Genomic DNA, 22652 nt, shown 5'->3' on the forward strand with positions numbered 1-22652 from the left:
GGCTGAAACGAGTAATTGCATTGGTTCAAAAATGTGTGGAATAATTAAGTCTGGCATGGTTTAATATCTCCGCTTTTAAATTGTCTGACTTAGGAAGTAAAATGCCAGACAGTTGTTTCTCGAATGGCTGTTCAAATCGGCGAGGAGACAAGCCCTGATTGTATCGCATTTAAAACTCACCTAAGTTAACGTCACGTCATCTGGGTCAACGTTTTCTCAGACCGTAATGAAGCAACTTTTGGAGCTGACAATAAAAGCAGTAACCCTGTTTTTCTCGCTTCATTTATCAGAATAACGTACTCAAACGGGAATAAATCAAGAAATAAAGTCGAGAAACAAAGCATCAACATGATTTAAAAAATTGGTTTACCCGGCTTCTGCTCTGATATTAAGTAAGTAGGCTACCTAAGCAAGTAGGCTAGGCTACGGTATGTTGGCATCCAACTGGTAATACTACAATGCCAGTAGAAAATATATGGGAAGATAATTTCATTTAAAGGCAAACGTTTGTCTGCCACTATGACAGGGGCATTGCACGTCCACGTTTCCAGTGCAACTCATATAGTTCACGTCCTGCTTTTGAACCAGCGATCTCTCAGCAGGATCCCCTGAGGATACCATGCCACGGGACATAGCCAGACCGCTATACCTTATGCTCATGAAGGCAGCATGACTCACTTCACCACTAGGCTAGAGTCAACCGCATAGTAGATCAATTTGACAGGTCATAAAGTCAGAAGTCTTGTGCTTATAGCTTAACGTGCTTTTGAGATAAATACATCTACAATAAACATGGTAGGACAATGGCTTTTTTAATTTCTGCCAGATGCAGTTTCCTTGTGTTCAAGTTTAAGACGACGGCATGCATGTGTATGTCGTCTTCAAATTAGTTATTAGCCTGTTTGAGACTGTGATGGCAAGCGCCCTGCTCTGTTTGGTGGTGAGAAAGTGAGCCTCGCGAGCCTGCAGACAGACGGTGATAGCTTCCATAATCAGCTGCTGGATATAACAGTAGCTCCGCCAGCTATAACTAGGCTAGCTAGTGAACTCAACGTTTACCTACTAACTTGAGCTGCAAATCTCTACCATGCTACAGTATAATTAGCACCTAGCTCGGCAGATATCTTTTAAATGTTTATTTTTGTGCCATATTTTAAATCTAAATTAGTTAATTTCTTTTCCTAAACCCCACTAGAGGACACTAGTTTAACTCTCGTTGTCAATGCGCATGCGCGACATTCTATATCGCTTCAACCGTTTTCCATTACTTTTATGTCGCTAGAACTTCCCCAAAACCACCTCTGCAGAGCGAATTAACTTAGTGCGACAAAATCGGCGTTAGAGCGATATAACCCTTTTTCCATCACATATGTCGCACTAACTTTTGATGCGCATCATTTTAAAGCGCATTATCTTTTTGATGGAAAAAGGACTATAGTCTGAAGAAATTTGTGAATGAATATAGAAAAGCCACGAACAAACGGTGGTAATTATAGAATAATCAAACCATTCTCTGATTGGTGGAGCGACACTCTAAGGCACTACCCTGGTGAAGAAGGAGTTAAAATAATATCTGTAACACCACAAAACAGAAAATTCTAGGAGGGCTTATAGTAGGACTAAGTCATGGCAGACCAAGAGAAAGATTTCCGAATTATAGGGCCAAACAGTCATTTTGGGGACTACACTGTGGTACAATGTGGTAAAGGAGGGAAGAAGATTGAAAATGGCTTCAGCCACAACTGTAGTAGTAGTTACGACACAACCCACCGCCTCACAGGTGCATGATGCATCCCAGGCACAGCAGATACCACCATGGGAGAGGAGAGACATGAGTGGTGTCCAATGCTTCTTATGCGGAGCTAATGGACATTACGCACGAAACTGCGAGCAGTCCATCAGCCCTAGAACGTGGGGTGAGTGCATGCCGCTTATGTTAGGAGCGCAGGGTGATAACAGAGGGAGGTATAGGGGATCAGAAAGGGGAAAGGACGAAGGCGAAATGAACAAAGTTGAAGAAGAGGTGGAAGTTCAGAGAAAAAGAGGGTGACACAGTCTGTAAAATAGATGCAGACGATGGACTGCATTTTTCATCGCAGCCTGATAGAGGAAATATAAGGGGATTGTGATAATAAAGACAATACTGCTTAAATAAAATAATACAAGTGCATATCGATTTGAGGATGAGGAGTTTGGCCTGATCAACCAAAAGTCTCTATCCAATGATTGAAATTGCCTAATAAAGCCGCAGGGGAGAGGTTGCGGAGCTAAAGATGTATGTTTTCCAACACTGGACACATACAGAAACTGTGATGATAACGGGAGTTTGTAACATGCACTGGGGAATTTCGTTTTTAAATGTAAAGTTATAAAAATGTTTAATCAAAAGCTAGGCAATTAAAAAGGGAATTGGTGCTTGAAATACATGTTAATGAAGAACAAAATTGTCACAAGAAATAGTCAGCCTCAGAGCACATTGAACAATGAAACTGTGACAGGGGCAACAATGTTAAAGTTAAAGGTAGTGGGGAAAACAAACAAATTATAGCATGGGTTAACACTGCCCAATAGTTGATTGTATAACAACGTGATATTGCTAACAAACAAACCTTTATTTCTTTTTAGGAACAAGCCATTGTGATTGAGTGTAAAGAAAAAACCTGGCTGTAACCAACTGGTCTATGCTAAATGGACAGAGACAGAGACCCTTAGGGGGAGAAAAATTCTCACACACGCGCTGCTGTACTAGAGAGAGGAGGGGCCAGGCCCACACTCATCAAGCTCTTTCTGAACAATGACACATTTACAGGAGCAGCCACACACATACCCCCACCTTGGGAGAGTGGTGTTAGAAGCACCACATACACATCCCAGCGGTGCCTTTAGGACCGATGCACTAAGCAAACACACTCACACACATAGGGGGGATAATATACAGCCTATACAGCCTATACAGCCTATACAACCTACTACCTCACGATTTGAGTTAAGATTCTGAACCCACAAATAATTATATGAAGTATACAATGCGTTAAGTGGATGCTACACAGTAGCCTATACATAGTACCAGCAACCTAGAGCTGACTTAAAGAGGGGGACGGGTAACTGTTTTTTGTTTTGACTTGTCTTGTCTTGTTTGTGATTTTATGTTTTTCTACACATTAACAACATTATCAACAAGAAACTAACTACCCCTATTTTTGCCCTAAAAATAGCTGAATGAGCCACTTGGAAACACCAAAGCCATTGTAAGATGGGCCAAGGCTAAAACTTCCTAGGGGTGGGTAAGAATGGAATGCAGACACAGTGTAGGAGGATTATGAAAGGAGGGTGAATGTAAGATAAGAGGAGAACTGAGACAGAAAAACATAGGGAGACATGAAAATTTGACAACTAGAACAGACACGAAGAAAGTTAAACAGAGTAATTATAATGGGGTCAGGGTTCACAGGAGGATTTAGGGGAAGCAGGTAAAGCAGTGGTCTGAGATGGAATGAAGGGGGGGATATAGATAGCAGGATATAGCATGGCTATTACATACGAACTAGAGCTTGTCTGCAAACATGAGAATGAGACCCCTTGTTAACCCTAGGCCCTATGATACCAGATGCTCAAATGCTGAGTCACCTCAAAATGGCATTGAATGAAATGTTTAACCAAGGAGAGGAGGATGTGTTGGATAATAACCTTTTACAGGACAAAGAGTGGCGGAGTGATGATGAACCAATGGAGGAGATGTTGGAGGCTCAATCAGATTTGTTAGAATGGAAGAGTAGACAGTCCAGAGGGAAGGGGACATGCTGCTAGCTTAAATGTGCTGCTCATATTGCTTCATGTGCTAAGATTTTGTGGTAGGATGTATTTGGGTATGTCTTTGTGGGTGTTTTCTTCTATCCCTCTATTATGTTTACAAAGTTAATAAAGTTAATATATCGTAGTATTAAAAATTTATTCTGTAGTTAAAAATGTATTCCTTTAGTCTGTAGTTAAAAATGTATTCCTTTAGTATAACATTGTGTGTATTATAAGTCGATCACATAGTCCTATATTCATTCATAGTGCAATCCAAGTGTGGGGTTTTTTACTTTTCATAAGAATAGGTGCTTAGACACGGAAAAGTTGCGCTTCGAGGGTGACCTCTCGAGAAAAGCATCGGCAGTTCCACTGAGCTTATGGTGGAACGGATAATCTGTTGGGAGGGGCAGAGACATCCCGATGGCGAGGTAGCGCTTGAAGTGTACATTGCTTACGCTGTGCTAGTGGCTTAAGAGGGTGTTTTGATAGTAATTGTATAACGTAAAAAAAACCACACCCCAAAAAATGTAACATGGCTTCTTAGTGCTTTTGCTTGATGTGGTGTTGACCTCATAAATGAGGTCAAAGGAGGGGAATGTAAGATAAATTCAGTTCAGTATAGGTTTATTAGGTAGAATAAGTACAATCTCTAAACTGTTTTGCAGAGACCAGAGTGAAAAGCAGGCCTGGTAAGGTCAGGTCACTTGCTACAGACGTTCTAGCAGGCCAGGACAGGAGAATGTGGCCTGTGATGCATTGTATGTCTCTAGGGAGATAACATGGTCAGCTAGTCTGTGAGAAACAGAGGTGCAGGGAGTGTCTTATTGCTGAAAACAACAGATAAACCATGTCATAGATCCCATGACCACCTGATGACCAGGAGGGGCCCACGAAATGACATCAGTGAGAAATAGACTATAAGAACTGTTTTTTCTTTGGGGCAGATCAGAACTCCGGAGTCTCCTGTTGTGTTTACTGGATGCAATTGTCTTGTGAACTCAACTGTATTTGTGCTGCAACTTATCGAGTAAAGCTCTTACCTTGTTACAACAAAACCTTCGTACTGGCGTACTTTACCGGGTCCTGAACTAAACGCATAGTGTAAGAAATAATTATCTTACACACGCTAGACCGGAAACACGTGTCCTCTATGTGCGGAATAATAAGGAAACTGTTTTGTTTTTTTTAATCAATTTAAACGGAATAAGCAATGGGAAATATTACCTTTTGACAGATTTTTTAGCTTGTGCTTTAAATTAATCGTTCGTGTGACTAATAGTGACGGGGAATTGAAGCTTTCCAACTCAGCAAAGCTTTCAGCACAATTGTATCGAAAGAAAGGTTAATTCCTCGAAGGTTTTGAAATTAGAACTCTGGGGCCGGTATTTCAAAACTTGTAATCCAGATCAGAATGATCCGGATAACCAAATCCCCCTGCACTCAGCCACGGATCAACCTGATCTATCCCGGTACTTCAAAACTTTGCTGGATTGGATCAGAGGGATCCTGATACCGGCAGATTGGGATGTCCAAATCCGTCCCACCCCCTGGATCACAGACAGGAAACAGGAAATGGAGCGAACATTTTACCAGAAAAAGGATAAGCCAGAACAACTATTGTCTCTAAATAAAATTATAATCTTGGTCAGTGTTGATGCGTCCTAAGACTAGATGAAAGGCAATCATTATATTGAGTTAACCAATTACGTAAATCAGCACAAAGTTGAAAGAAGAGCTTGGCGATCTCAAATAAAGCCGAGTTCGCACTAATGCGAGCTAACGCTGCTCCATTGACTTTTGTGTTAAGGAGCTAAAGGAGATTTTAAAATGTGTTGTACAGATCTTTTTTAGGAAACAGTTGTCAACAAAGGGGACAGCCCTAAAACCTTAATATTTGATATGTCTGTGGGAAGAGAAGACAGGCAGTTAACACAGACCTGCTCCAATTGGCATAACCTTTTGAGCTTTGGCTATGAACATTAAGGGCCCTATCTTGCCGATCAGAAACGCAAGTAGGACGGCGCCAAGCGCAAGTAGCTGTGTGGGCGGCTCTATGGCGCAGTTGCTATTTTAACGGCGGAAAAAACACACTTGCGTCCAGCGCAAGTGTCAAAAGGGTTGGTCCAAAGGAGGTTACTCAGCCATGGGTGTGGTTTGGGCGTAATATGCAATAAACCAATCGGAGCGTCATTTCACATTCCCTTTAAGAGCGAGAAGCGCATAGTCCATAGCGGCTTGTTATTTTGATGGCGGAATTACCTGGTGGAAGACCGGAGAAGTTCACAGCCGAGGAGACCGACGTGAGATTTACACCAATTTTTTGGCAAGCCATATATAATTACAAGGAAAATAAAGTATTTACCACTTGAGGAAATCATTGTGAAATCCATATCCAAGATATTTTAAAAATAAGCATACATGTAGCCTACACATTGACCCAAATGATTCAGGTTAATTGAAGCTGCGTGACATTTGATTTATTGTATGGCTTTGTAAAAAGCCGGAAGATAGATATGAGGATGCGAGAAACCCTCCAAAAGTAAGCAAAGTCAAGCAAGCATGTCAAGATATTGCCGTGATATTGTTTCTGCAACGGGGCACCCGAAAACGTTGCCGAAAACGCTATAATGACGTCCGGAGACGTGGGACATCCAAGCTGGAAGGTAACACACGTTCTCGTGCCTTCACGGGAGGTGGATCTGCCTCGACCCAGGATCTGACGGCAGCAGAGGACATCGCCACGTCTACCCTCACGCCTGAGAGCGTGCAGGGATTTGGGGGCATGGAAATCGGCACCCAAGCCAGTGCACCAGCTGACCAAACCCAAGGTACATAAATAAAGTCCACATACACAGAGATGAGTTTACAAGATTTATAATAATACTGGCATTAAATAAATGCAACAAAGCCATGCAATAAATCAAATGTCACGCAGCTTCAATTAACCTGAATCATTTGGGTCAATTGTGTAGCCTACGCTAGATGTATGCCTAGTTTTTAAATGTCTTGGATACGGATATCACAATGATTTCCTCATGTGGTAAATACTTTATTTTCCTTGTAATTATATGGCTTGCCAAACAATTGGTGTAAATCTCTCGTGAAGACGACAGAAGTAAAGTGTAGCCTACAGGTCCTATACTGTGCGGGCAAGCACATGCGCCCTTAAAATAGCGTTCTGAATACGCGTTACAGACTTTAGACATTGCGCCTCACATTAGACCAGCTTTTTTTTGGTCAATGGCGCACGGCGCACGGCGTTTTTTTTTAAACTGCAAAATACCACTTGCGCCAGAGAAACGCCTTCTCTGTTCCGCCCCCGCCCATGTCGACGCAAGTTCATTTCGAAGCGCGCCTCTGGAGGGAAAATCGCGCTGTGCGCCGGGTGCAAGATAGGAATGATACATGCGTCGGTGACAATGTCAATTGCGCTGGGTGCAAGATAGGGCCCTAAGTGTGTGTGCTGAATGTGTATTAAAAAATAAATTTGACTGTTTTTTTTTGTGTTATTTTACTTTGCTACTTTACTTTGCTAAAAAAAAATAAAGGAACGTGCAAAGAAAATTCACATTGATCAAATAGCAGTGAGGCGTAGTTACTGTATCAAACAAAGAACTTTGGGAGCAGTTACACTTAAACTGTTCAAACCTTTACATGTAATCTTTCTCAAATCCACCTCTGAGGTGGGATCAGGGTGATCCTGATTTTTAGGATCAAACTGATCCAGATTTCCCACTGAATTTTTGAAATACTCAACAGCAGTTTTTAATTTGGATCAAAGGCAGGATTGGATTCCCAAATCTGAATCTAATTTTCATAATAATAATATTCATATTTATATAGCGCTTTTCTAACACTCAAAGACGCTTTACAAATGGCAAGCAAACAAGACAAGACAAGGCAAGCAAACAAGACAACACAACACAACTGAAAATAAGAAAGACAACAGATCAAACCAAAAAACAAACAGACAACAACAAGTTAGAAAAAAGAAAACTGGACATGTGAGTCTTAGTAGAGGAGGGGAGGGAGCAGGGGAAATTATCAGGTGAAGGCGAGGTTGAAAAGGTGAGTTTTGAGGGACTGTTTAAAAAGTGTTATGTTGGGAGCCTGACGGATGTGGATGGGGAGGTTGTTCCAGAGGGATGGAGCAGCAGCAGAGAAGGCCCTGTCACCCCAGGTCCGGTGCTTAGTCCTGATGGTCTTGAGAGTGGTTGCGCTGGCGGACCTGAGGCAACGGGTAGGGGCGTGGAGGGGGAGGAGGTCAGAGAGGTAGGGAGGGGCCAGGTTATTTAGGGCTTTGAAGGTGGTGAGCAGTATTTTGAAATTGATCCTGTGTTTGACCGGGAGCCAGTGAAGGTTTCGGAGGACCGGGGTGATCATAACGGCGGGTGGAGGTGAGTAGACGAGCGGCAGAGTTCTGAACATATTGAAGTTTATTGAGGACAGACGTTGGGGAGCCGTAAAGGATGCTGTTGCATTAGTCCAGTCTGGAGGTTATGAGGGCATGAACAAGAGTTGGGTGGTGGCAAAGGACAGGGTGGGTCGGAGGCGTGCAATGTTCTTGAGGTGGAAGAAGGCGGTTTTGGTGATGTGATTGGCGTGGGGTAAGAAAGAGAGGGTGGGATTTAGGATGGCACCAAGGTTACGGACCTGTGTGGAGGGGGTGATGATTGCATCCATGACTTAATATCAGCAAGACAGATGGTGAGAGTGGAGTGAGTGACTGGGGTGATGGCCTTTGAAGAGAGGTAAAGCTGGGTGTCATCAGCATAACTGTGGAAATCAAGTCCGTGGCGGCGGATGACTTGGCCAAGGGGAAGGATGTAGATGATGAAGAGGAGGGGACCGAGCACGGAACCTTGGGGGACACCGTGTGTAACAGGGGAGGTGGAGGATTTGCAGTTGTTTATGGAGATGAATTGATGTCGGTCAGTGAGATAGGTAAACCAGGAGAGAGCAGTACCAGTTATGCCAAGGGAGTGCTGGAGACGTGAGAGGAGGATGGAGTGGTTGATGGTGCCAAATGCAGCACTAAGGTCGAGGAGGATGAGGATGGTGAGGAAGCCAGAGTCAGCAGAGAGCAGTATGTCGTTAGTGATTTTGAGGAGGGTAGTTTCAGTACTGTGTTTTGAACGGAAGCCAGACTGGAAGGATTCATAGAGATTATTGAGAGTAAGGTAGGACTTAAGTTGTGAGCTGACAGCTCTCTCAAGAACTTTGGACAGGTAGGGGAGGTTGGAGTTGGGGCGGTAGTTGTTGGGGATGTCAGGGTCAAGACCAGGTTTTTTCAGTGTGGGGATGACAGCAGCGAGCTTGAGTTGGGGGGGGGATTCATTTGTGTGTGTGATTTATTTTTTAGTATAAAGATTGCAACAATAGGTAACAGACCTTTCAACACAATTTGCCACCATGCACCAGAAGTAAACCAAGCAAAAGGATTCCACCACGGAACATCCACCACCTTATCACGTGTTATAGCATCACAAACAGCCTTCATTTGCTGTAAGGCTTCAGAAACAGAGACACTATGCATGGCATCCAGTATCCAGGTATCATTCAACGTAACACAAACCCCTCCACTAGCGGCACTAAGTAAATCTAGCAATAATCTAATTTTCAGCACCAGCCGAATCTGAAAGACCTCTTCATTTAGGTAAATCTAGCAATAATCTAATTTTCAGCACCAGCCGAATCTGAAAGACCTCTTCATTTAGGTAAATCTAGCAATAATCTAATTTTCAGCACCAGCCGAATCTGAAAGACCTCCTCATTTAGGCCTTCCACGCCGACTAAGGTAGCATTAACAAATAGTCCTAACCATTAGCTAAGCCTTTCCATTATTAAGACAGAATCAGAGACAAAATGACTTAGATACTCTTGGTCCAAATCTTTTGGTTATCAGGCACGTCAGTCCCCCACATGCTGTTGTGGTTCTCAACAGCAAATCTCTTCTTACAAGATAACCCTGGCTGAGAGATAGCACTTACAACATAAATATGGTCCATGACCTGAGCAGGGGCGCAAAACCACCCCAATGTGAAGGGAGGTGACTGTACCATGTTATACCACACACCCACATTACCTATCCCAGCGTAGGGGTACCCTTGTCAGAGGGGCAGTGCTTTTCATTCCAACCCCAACATAAGGAAAAGTTTCCCCATGCATGGACATGGCACAATGTATACCCATTTACTGACATTGGATGAGGAAGTGGTGCTTGTGGACTCAGTATTCTTAGTAGGAATTACAGTTTTGTTACACTGTCGTCGTCTCAGAGAGTTGTTCCATTATTTGCAAAACATAATGGCAATACAGAATGGACTATCACATAAGTCGACAGCAAAGATGTAGTATTTAGCTCTACTAGGGGGTGGGTGTGTTACACGCATCCTGTACCTGGGTACCATTTGTGTCATAAGATGGAGTATTGTAGCCCTAGCTGTCTGGGCCACACTTCTCTCCAACACAGATTGTGGCTTGGTATGAAAGTGGTCTAGCTTCAAGTCTAGGGTGAGAGGAGGAAGTTGGCATTAAAGAACATACATAGCAATTGGTCTTATTACGTCTGTGAGCTTGCACAGATATACCATGAATTAGTAGAATACAGATGAGTAACGTTCCCCATGGCCTCATGTTCCCCATATGAAATCCACCTCTTATGGTTTTTCTCAAGTAAATTTGTAGAGGACCAGAAACCCAACATTACCCCTGAAGTAATCACTAATAGCAACAGCTTAAACATTGTTATAAGGGAGTGATATGATTTATACAGAAAAACAATAAACCCAAACAATAAAAACACAATAAACAATAAAGTAATAACCACAGACACACCAAACTTCTATGTTGAGCAGAATCTACAACTGGGGCACTACCTCCCAAGCTGAGTGACGTTCAGACAGAAAAGATCTAAATTTCTCAACCCCCTCAGGGAGCCACTAAACGCTACTCAACGTAAGTGGTGCATCCTAAAAAAAATGATCGAAATGTACAGTGTGACAGATGAATCCAGGTGGAGCGTTCTGCAATTTTAACGGCAGTGGGGGTGGCCAGTAGCACTTGGTATGGTCCCTCCCATCTGTCGTCGGACCAAGTCTTTCATTTGATGACTTTGATGAACACCCAGTCTCCCACCTTCACCTGTCCTTTTACCTGTGGGGACACAGAAAAAACTTGAACAATATGTGGCTTTTATGCATTCCCTAGTCAGTACGGTCTTTTCATATAATCTGCTAGTGTGGGAATGTCATCTGGATCGGCTCTTACAGTTGGAGTGAGATCTAGTATCCTGTATGGTCTACCGTACAGTATTTCAAAGGGTGACAACGATTGGCCTTGAGCAGGGGTAATGTGCATGCTTAAAGATACTGCATCTAAACAATCAGGCCATTGTCTAACTGTTTCTACCATAGTCTTTCGAAGTTTAGATTTAACCGTACCATTCGATTGTTCCTCAGACCCAGCACTCTGGGGGTGGTATGCACAATGCCTTTTCAAGTCAATTTTTAATTGTTGTCCCACTCTGTCCAGCACATCATTCACAAAATGTAATCCATTTTCAGACATTGTAATTTCACATTGCTGACTAAAAGACTAAAAAAACATTTTTTTTATAGTTTATTAATCCATATGTATATTGTTTATGTATACCTTTATCTACATATTCCCCCTGTTGATCCATGGCCCCGCCCATGAATCAAAATCACTGCCCATTTATATAAAGATCTCGCTTGTTAGGCAATTATATTGCTTCAAGTAGATCTTGTAGTAACTTTTTATATTTAACAGAAAATGTGTGAAGCAGTGTTGTGGAGAATAGATCTTCTTTCAACCATAAGACCAGAGACTGGATGTAATCTGTGTGTGTGTGTGTGTGTGTCGTGTTTGGCTCCCCCCGGGTTCCTGTGAGACCCCCTCCTAACAGGGATTTTCTTGGAATGTGCCTATGTCGTAACTTTATTGCTGCCTCTAACATCAGTGAATCATTTATATGGCTAAGTTAATGCTTCCCAACTAGTTGCCCTTCCCTAAGTGAGACTTTCATACAGAAAAACAATCCTAATTAATCCATGTTCATCTGAACATAAAAAATATCCCACAGCAGCAAAAGCATATTGGCTGTCCGTGGTCATTTCCTGACCTTTGTATAACAGACACGCCCTGGTCAATGCAACTATCTCTGCTGATTGAGCAGGCAAGCTAGATGGTCATCAATCAAGACCATTGACAAGCTAGAATCTCTGAGCTAAGTGTTATACCTCTGAGTTAGTTGAAAATAACCACAGAGTCAGTCATAGTTTTCTTCATTAAGTGTAATGCTCTTTACTTTCCAATCACCCAAAACAAATCACAGAGAGAATGAAAAACGCGATTTCATCTAAAACAAAACATCTCTAGACAAAAGCAATCGATCATGGACCAGACAAAACAACTAGACAACCGATGACTGTCAGGAACATTGCATTGGCTGAATAAATGTAATAACCAAGGCACATTAAAACCCCAAACCATTTAGCATTTATCATAATAGCTGAACAAGCATGTAACATATGCTACAGACTGCAAAACGTAATTTCCAAATTACGCACATCCTCCTATTCACGCATACTCAGCTATAGTAGCCTACATCGAATTATTTCTATCTCACTTAAGACAAAACAACAACAACACAACCTTATGCTGCACTATTCAATGGTGTAATTTGACTATCAGACAACCAGTCACTCTAACAAACAGTATGGGCTCAGTTAATGTCCTCGTTACGTATGTTTCTCCGAAAAAGTATCTTATTTCCATATAGACTATCTTAAAAACATGCATACAGGACGAAGACTTTGTTCCATAAAAATATGCTAACAATTACTCGTAATTGTAACAACATACACTGATCTTATCTTTTTAAATAAATCATGTAGACTTATTTCAATTAACTAAGACGTGTGAGGTCAGATAATGCTTTTTGACCATGCGCTGTCGCTACGGATAAACAAAAGTTACCCATTTAAGAATCTCATTTTAACGTGGTGAACCTTCTGGTAATTTCCTTTGTTTTAAGTATTTTCTGACGATATCAAGGCTTTTTATTTCATTCGGAAAATCAATATTACAAACCTCATTTACTCACTTCATAGTGTAACAGACTAGTTTGGTGAAAAGTTAATGTATTTTATCCCTTCTGGGTTTCCATACTTGGAAATAGGTATTCCAGCTCACGTTGCGACCGATTCACATCTTGTCAGTATGAAGTAAACTAACGAGACTGTTTCTCTTCAACACCTGTATCATTCTTGTGATATTAAGCTCTAAGTGACAACGCTTGGTTACACTATTAATGCTATATTTAACCAAATAGATAACAAACAGAAGTTACTTTCGCTGAGTTTTAAGACAGATCATTCAAATGATAAGTCCGTGTGAGTGTAGCACATACCACAGAACCCAGCCATGTAAAGAAATTAACGCATAGGCTATAGATCTCGGAAGTTGGTTTTTGATAAACGTTTAAAACCTTCTTCTGCATACTATACTAATATTGTGTCATTATTTGATGTTGATTTTAATGCTTTGTGAGCTCAAGCGACGGAATGTGTACTTTATTTTCTTTGTGTACCATTACATGTCGTTTCTGGTTCGAAAATCAGACTCAGGCGAACTTTTCGTGACAATTTTATTCCCTTTGACTTACAGGATCTCGTTGCTCTTTCAACTCCGACTAAGTTTAATTAATAATAACTTTGCACTTATTTTCTAAATTCCCAAGTGTATTTCTGCACTATATTAAGCAATCGATCGTTGGATACAGTACTTTCGGGTGGCCAGACCGAAAGTCCTCATCCTCAAATCGATCTGCATTGTATTATTTATTTTAGCAGTATCCTCATCATTATCATAATACCCGCATTATATTTCTATCTCTATAAGGCTGCGACGATAATGTCCTCTCGTCTGTGTCCGAAAAGGAGGCGGACTTTAGTATTTTTCTTGCTATCCTTTATTTCGAGTCTCTACATACTCATCATCCCTCTTTCAGAGCTAATAAATCTTTCTTTATCTTTTCTCATGCTTTCTATTTAACATGCACGTTTCTTTCTTTGCTCTGAGTTTCCTTCTACCAATCTTTAATCTGTTCAGCTTGCCTTGCACTCTTTTCTTATTTAATCATAATTATGACGAGCTGCAAACGTAAAACGAACTTGTATATACTTGCATAATTCACCTTTGTTGGTTCTACAAACAGTTGTCATACAGTTATTTAAGTAATACATAAGTATGACTCTTCTGGGATCGTGGTCAATTTTGTTTGTTAGTGATGACGTCATGCTTGTTGGACCACGCCTTGTAACTAAACCGAGAGACAGAGTTTTTTCCGCTCAACAACGTTTTTCTATCCAACATTCTACGTACTTTGCATGGCTTTCAATTATCTTTATTTTTCCATGTTCTTCTTATCGCCAGTACAACCTTTCTAACCATTATGGTGAGCTTTTTGGATTACTTCAGAATACCTCACAATGGGTCAGTAAAATCTCTGTGGACTCACAGAGGCTTTTCACTGTGTTAATTCTGCTACCAGTCACCACTACTCCATTTATACATACATCCATATAACATACATAGGCCTTCGCCGTCCCCGACTTATGAAGAAAATTTTCTTATGAGATCCCCGATCTCTTGACATCCCAGATGTCTTTATAGCTATAGTCTGTACATTCAGCAACCCCAGGTTACTTACTTAATATTCTGTTGTGCGTCTCATCTGGATTCGGATCTCGTCAGGGCAGCTTCGACGGGGGGGGGGGGGGGGGAGAAGTCAGTCAACCGGCCACACAAAGAATTCAACTCGTGGGGTCTTTTTCTGCCCAAGCATATTGAGCAGGCGATGCGCATCGTCTTCGGCTTCTGAAGTTCTGATCCCCCGGCGGTTCTGACCCTTCTTGAGACTCGGCCCGATGGACCAAAATGTCAAGGAAATAAACCCTTAACCTAGGACTGTATTCTTTACCTCAGAATTAAGACTCACACAACCAAGAATATAGTTAAATATAGCTGCAAGCAGCGATGGCGGTTTCCTCCTCCAGACATTGCGAACCAGGGCAAAATGTATTTTTGTGACAATTTGTCATTGTATAGAAAATTGCATCCTGCAGACTTGCCAATGGGATATATAATTTTGAATGCAGTACTTTGAAGTTCCGCATGGGCCATGGCTTCAAGTTAAGAGTGAGTGGTGGTTTGGTCATCATATAGCTTATGTAAGTAGAATGAAATATTCAGAGATGCACAGGCCATAAATGATAAAAGACAAATGTGCAAAACCAATATGCATTATCTTACTTTAAAATTAACATTTGTATTTTGTTAAGTATTTGAACAGTACCAGATTGAAATTTACATTGCATTGCATTGCTTTTTGTATTACATTTTTTCTTTGTGTAAATTAAACCCATTTATTATACGGCTCTTCAGAATGTTCCAAAAAGTACCGTTGATTTGAATGGGCCATCCCTACGTCATAGGTCACATTAATTCCTGATAACATACCGCTGCGAAAAGATAAAGACCGCTGTCATTGGCAATGGGTTTTGTACTTCTAATTCACATCTTTCATATCATTCCGCCAGAAGGCCAGTCATTTTAACGCAACAGTAGACAGTAATTTGAATTCAGCAAGTAATGGGTTGCTATGCAACACCTGAAACTTCAAAGTTCTATTTGCTTGAAGAACTATTTATTTCTAAACGGGACTCATGAAACGGCAACTAAATCATTAAAAAGAGGTATGTTGGAGGAATGTCTTCTATCGTTTTTGGCAAGTAACCGTATAATAAGCGGGATAATGTATTGTCCGTCGGTCATTCTCCAAAAATAATTCCCTTCAGGACGAAACAACACCCTCCGCTGCGCGTCGGGGTGTTGTTCGCCCCGTCGGGAATTATTTTTGTAGAATGACCTCCGGACAATACATTATCCCTTACATAACATTTCTTTACAGAAATATGCATATTCTTACTTTAAAATGAACAGTTATATTTTGTTTGATATTGTATGAAAAATGTTGTAGGATAAGCAATACTCTATGGTATTTTAGTACTTACTGGGTCTTGCCAGTAGGTGGTGCAATGCGCTCCGAGCGCGTCCAATTTACAAGGTGAGTTGTATTTTACGAGTGGCTTGGAGCGCGTTCAGGGGACACTGCAGATGCCTTACGTGGAGATGAGGCAGAGAGTGGCGAGGCCTCATTGTGTCGTTGTGTCCTGTCTGTGTAATGAAGCATGTGAAATTGATGGATTTTGAGAATTAAACTGCTCAAAATGATTGGTATAATGTATACAAATAAAAGTTGTGTATGGGTCAGTGTGAAAATGTTATGGTATGGTAGCGTTTTGTCTTTTGCTTGTTTGATGACAGGAGAGGGTGTTTCTGCCGTTACACACGTTTGTGCTGTCTCACGTGAGATGCGGGTCAAACTGTATGAGAGGTCAGCAGTGTGTGTGTCTGTGTGTGTGTGTGTGTGTGTGTGTGTGTGTGTGTGTGTGTGTGTGTGTTTGCGCGTTTGTGTGTGCATGGGTTATTTATTACTGTATTGTAAGGCCCTGTTTGAAACTGTTATTCATGCATTTTAATACATTATGTTGTAAAGAACTTTGTAGGGGAGTCTACATTGAAAATCATTTGAATAACAGTGTTGTAATGAGATGTAAGCATTTTTCTGTGAAATTGAATGGGATTTCATGTATTGTAGAGACAACAAGTGGATGTACATTTTGCTGAAATAATTGGTTTTATAGCATAACGGTTATGCAAAAGCAGCATAAATCCAATGTGATATTTTCTGGTGTACAATGTTATGTTCTGTGAAGATGGTTACAGTTTGGTTGTAGTTTTTTTCAGAATTATTCTTGCAACTCAGGTGACAGATTTTTCCTGTAAAAACAACCAAACAAATACTTTACAATTAACAGTTTATTTGTCGTTTCATATTTTAGCACCAGCATGTTGTAATTCAAACTGCATTGCATTGGTTTTTGTAATAAAGTTTTACATCTTGAAAATTACTGCCATATGTCGTTTTTAAAAAGAAATATGGATAATCTTACTTTAAAATTAACATTTATATGTCTTTAAGTATTTAAACGCGACCAGGTTGAAATGTACCCTGCATTGCGTTGCCTCTTGTATTGCATTTTTTTGTTGTGTAAATTACACCCTTATAACATTTCTGTAAAGAAATATGCATATTCTTACTTTAAAATCAACAGTTATATTCTGTTGGTATTGTAGCATAAAATGTTGTGAAATAAGCAATAGTCTGTATTTGTGTGTAATTGTATTTCTATTTACAGTTTTTCGATGTAACGATCTTACGCTATTTCACTGTTAATTTTAAGCACCTTTTTGTAGCAATAGTTGGTGATTAGGGCAGATATGTAAGACCAGTGTTGTTGTTTCTGTTGTTTTTGCCGTCTTTCGACTTCGATAAAGAGTAAGAGCTTTAATGAGAGTGTGAACCAAGTTTTTCGTGACTAGTTACCGTTTTTCATCCACTAGAACCAGTAATATCTGTCTATTTCTTTCTGTTATGTTACCGATGTTCAATGACGAGAATAAGTAAGATGGTTAATAAGAGTCTCACGGAGAGCGTTTGTTTTGACTATTTGGATCTATTGTAAGTACTTGGCTATGTCCGTACTGAGTCTTGCCACTAAGTGGTGCAATGCGCCTCGAGTGCGTCCAATTCACAATGTAAGACGAGTTGCTTCGAGCGCGTTCAGGCAACACTGCAGATGGGTTACGTGGAGATGAGGCATAGAGTGTCGAGGTCTCATCATTTCGCTGTGTCCTGTGTGTGTCATAAAACATGCGCAAAATGATGGATTTTGAGAATAAAACTGCTCGTTGTGTGTTTGAAAGTGGTGGTTGCTTCAAAGGCTTTTAGATCTTTTCAAGGTGTGTGCAAAATGTTGGCTGGGTGGCAGTTCCGGCATGCAGACAGGAGGGCGACACATTGTCAGGGTGTGCTTTGTTCTCTGAAATATATCAGACAGTTAAATCACAGATCGTCAGTGCAATAGGGGAGGGGGGAGGTGGGGGGGTGGAAAAGCTGGTCTTTCGTCTTGTTTTAAGATTTTGCGCGGAACGTTAAGTTTTTGCTGTAGAAGCATCAGCGGCCATCTAGTTTAGAAAAGAGTAGCCTACATGCCAAATATCACTGTTTTAGAAATAGAACAGCCTATAGGCTATATCCTTTTCAGGTTATCCCGCTTAGTCCAGCGTCACGATGTTGATGTGCTTAATGTTTGGAGGTAGTGTTTAGGCAGCTTTTTCATTCTTTCAGGGGTCTGACAATTTCAGCGACGGTCCTGACTAGAGGGCAGCGTTGAAGTTGTTGTAAGGTGGGTATAAACAGTGCAGAGCTAGATGATATCGCAATGTAATTTTCTTTAATAGGCCTACCATTCATGAAGGTGGTATTCTATCGATGCAGTGACAAAATGCAAGGCAAGGTAAAAGTAATGATTAGGGGGACTGGGCACTTGTGTTGTGTCAGATTTATAGTTTAAAAGTAGGAAAAATATACAGTCTTCTGATCTGGTTAAAACTCTAAGTTCTTGTTACTTGTGGTGAAAATACTCACAAAGTCCAGCAGACCGGCAGAGTGTGAATCAAGAAGTTTATTCAGTCAGGGCTATACCAACGTCACAAACTTGAGCATGTCTGCAGACATAGCTGCCGTACACAATTCTTCATTGGCTTGTATATGTGACAGTGGGGAGGAAATTTGGACAAGATACTAGATGTCGACTACGCCACCTAGGGAGTCACCCTAGGAATAGACTTTATCTTACCTTACATATAACAAGGCAAACAAGTTCGTAACACTCATTGGCAAGAGACAGGAATTCCATAAATAATCATTTATTAACAGGCGTCAGGAGAATAATAAAACAGGACAGGACAAATACAGAACAATTTCAACACGGGCCGTTGCCTCTCACACAACTGACCATATAGGGCTGTTTTAGACACACCTGCACATCATAGCACACACAGCAACTAACGTAGTACTTCCAGCCATAGACATACAGATGGAAATGGCATTCAATAGGCTAGGGCCCCAATAAGGAGCCTGCGAGAAGGGTCGAAGCTTTGCTGATGGGCCAGTAGCCTGGGATAGTGTAGGTGGAGCAGGGCAAGGGCTTACCACGGCGAGCAGGACTTCCCGATAGGGGGAGGGGAGAGGCCCAGAAGGCACACCACACGTGTATGGAAACAAATATGCACTGCAAAGTAGGGCAACCAAACGAGATCATGCACTAAGCAAAATAAACAAATACACGGGATCGTGCGCTAACGTAAAAGAACCAAACAAAACAGAAACATGCGCTAAAGCAAAATAAACGAACGGAATCATGCATAAATGTCAAGGAACAAAATATACAAGGTCAGGCGGAAATGGACAGCAGCATCACCGAAGCAAGCCCCGTACATGCGTAAAACCAATAGAGACACCGACAAGAAAACATGTACTTATAGTCACACAGAACAGCAGCCTTGAAGTGGAGCGGGGACACTTGTTGGGTCTCTGCGTTGTAGACAGAGCAGCAATTACTGCAGGCTCAGGAACAGGCCACGGACGCAGCTATGGAAGCTCTGCTCCGGCTCTAGCTGATTCCCACTGAGCACCCGGTATCCACGCAATGTAACACTAGCCTTGCTAGTAACCGCAAATGAATCCCACTACATAGACATGTAACACAGCAGTATTAAAACCTATGAAACGGTCTAGCACTGGCCGATGTGGCTAAACGTCAAAAGTGGCTTACCTTAACTAGCATTTGTCTGAACGTGCCAGATATGAAAGCCACCCCACCATTCCAACTAATGGGGCACCCCGGAAGCAAACACAACAGGTAGGCAAAGAGTATCTACTGGTGCTATGCCGCGGACTTATACCTAAACACATGAGCCCGCCAGCCAATCTGTGTTGCCATTACTCCACGCATTGCACCTGGGAGGTCAGGTTGAATGGGAGACTAACTGTGGAGGCGTTGCCCAACCTGCCACATATACATTTGATGTCACATTAAATCTTCTGATCTCCTCCCTCTGACCTTGAAGTGCCCATGGTTCTGCTAACTGCAGTGGGCCCACAACCCATTTTCTGCTGAGTTGACTCTCCCCATCTGCACCTGCGTCTCTGACCCTGCTGTAACACTCTGATAAGTTTTTTTTCCCAGTACTTGAAAGGCCTTGCCGCGGCATAGCGCGGCCTATGGCGACCGCTGTTTTTCAAGCCAAATATGTTAACTTTTAAGGCTGCTGTAATCATTAATCACAGTAACATCTCATGTTATGTAACACCCATCTCATGGTGCTTATTATGAACATTCTATTGATTAATATAACATTATCATTTTTCACATATTGAACAAAAAGTGTGAGGATTTTATGCAGTCGACATAGGCCGCCATGTTATCGTACTCCTCGGTATGTGTGTGTGTGGGTGTGTGCGCAGGCAGGGTCCGTGGGCGTTTGCCTCTGTACTTCTGCCTGTGTGTGTGTGTGTGTCTATGTTTCTGCCTGTGTGTGTGTGTGTCTCTATGTGTATGCGCATGTATGTGAGTGAGCGTGTAATTGTATAAGTGAGTAAATGTGTGTTTGTGTGTGTCCATCTGTAGATGTTAGTAGGAGTGTGTGGCCAGCTCAGGACTTAATATGAGTGTGTGTTAATCTCTGACTGTGAGTGGGAGTGTGTCCATCTCTGTGAGTAGTTAATAATATACACACAGATAGTAAGATTTAATTTACAGATTTTCCACCACACTTGTCCCAGGGCACATAACTTGTAAGGAGATTTGGACAACGTCAGTTATAATGTTGTGTGACGTTATGAGCGCAGTCATTCATTGCGTTGGTGTGATCACTTTTTTGCCAGTCGTATGTTGAACAGGGCGTGAGCAGAAATGAGTCCGCGTTCGTCGCTGCCTCACAGTGACGCTGTGTGTTGTCTGTGTCCGCCCACACTGAGACACACGCCCTGGTCCGATCTTGTTCTTTGGCCTATATAAGATTGGCATTTTCATATGCAATTTGTAGGTGAAGTCAGAAGTCGTGAGAAAGAGAAGCAGTGACCGAAAGTAAGTATTTTACGGAGCATTTTAGCGAAGGTGAGTGTTTGTTATGTGTGTTGTAGTGATGTTGTATCCCTCTTTCATTTTAGCTAATTCAGTATGTTCATGTTTTCAATTTCAGTTGTTAGGGTTGTGTACTTGTGATGTAAGTATTAAATGTGCGAAACGATATGAATTTTCTCGGTAAAGGATTGTTGTAGTTAAACGCGCAAGTGCTCTTCATGAAGCTTCACGGTCCGTCACGCACATGTAGATATCAAGTAGTGACATTGATATTTATAGGGACATTTTCTGCAGTTGCGTGGTTTTTAAGCAATCTTATTGGTGAAATGAGAAATTGTGTATCATTTTTCTGTACAGAAAATAATGTCGACTCCCAAGAAGAGTAAGGTGGAGGTGGAAGGATATATCCATAGAGTGTCTGACGTGAAACAAGGCAAGAAGACGCAGTTCTTCACGGCTGTTCTACAGGAAGTGTCGAAAAACACAGAGATGTTGATTTTCAGCCCGAGAAAACACAAGATGTTCTTGTCTTTAGAACAACAAAGGCAAGTACACTAATATTGTCCAATTCCATGTGTACTTCACTGGAGATACTCTGTGATTGTGATGGTGTTGTGTATCATGGTGTGTGTCTTGTACTGACACTTGTTCGTTGCAATTTATTTATGTTTGTCCTTGTAGGAGCCCAGTGAAAGTGAGCGACATTGTGTTGAAGCCGTCACTGCTGAACGTAGGCCAGGACGCAATTTTCGTGAATGAAAGGAGCGAACTGATGGCTGTAAGGGACTTGTCCTTTTGTTTCGATGCAATGCCGGCAGTTCAGCAGCAGTCAAGGACACTGGCCGACATTATTGCAAATGGCATACATGGGGAAACTGTGAGTACATTTCAATGATGTGCCATGTTGAAACAATAGTGATAGGTTATTTTGTCATAGAGTTGAGTTATGCATGACTTTGACTGTGATATGGCAAACCATAATGTTAAGAAACTTGGTTGTTGGTGCAAGGAATGTGATTTTTAGATTTTACATGAAACCGTGCAGTAGTTTCTATAAATATACGTGTTACTGTGTTTTGCTGTTAGTAATATGTAGATTGGATGTTTTTGTGCGCAGGTGAATGTGTTGGCGAAGGTTTTATGGGAGGTGGAAAGGGATACCGTGATGACCAGGGACCAGCAATTCGTTCAGAAGACCGTATATTGTTTGGCGGATCAGTTGGCATCAGTTATGCTGACGGTGTGGGGGGAATTTGACCTGGTCGCGGAGAAGTGGTACAATTTTGTCGGTGTGGGTGTCCGTGTTTTTCAGGAGAAAATCCTGTTAACCATGACATCCAACAGCAAACACCACCTAGCTGAGGATAGAGGGCCAGTGGCAGCTGTTGTCCAAAATGATTCGGAGGTGACAATTGGAGACATTGTTCAGGTGGATGTCACCTCCAATTTCATGTGTCCACAGCGTCACGAGCTGCTTGGGGTGAACATGGACACGCTGATGACGAGGTGCGATAAGTGCCGAAAGTTTTGCAAGAACAAAAAATTGAACAATGTTTTGAAATGCACCATTGTCATTGAGGACGATGACAAAAATAATGTGGAGTTTGTTTTGGAGGACAGATTGGTCCGTTCTCTTTTGTCAATTGGGCAGAACGTCAAAAAAGACACGCAGCATATTGTGCATGACATCATGAAGCACGACAGGATTCGTGTTACAGC

Source organism: Sprattus sprattus (assembly GCF_963457725.1).
Source record: "Sprattus sprattus genome assembly, chromosome: 11".
NCBI classification, from domain to species: Eukaryota; Metazoa; Chordata; class Actinopteri; order Clupeiformes; family Clupeidae; genus Sprattus; species Sprattus sprattus.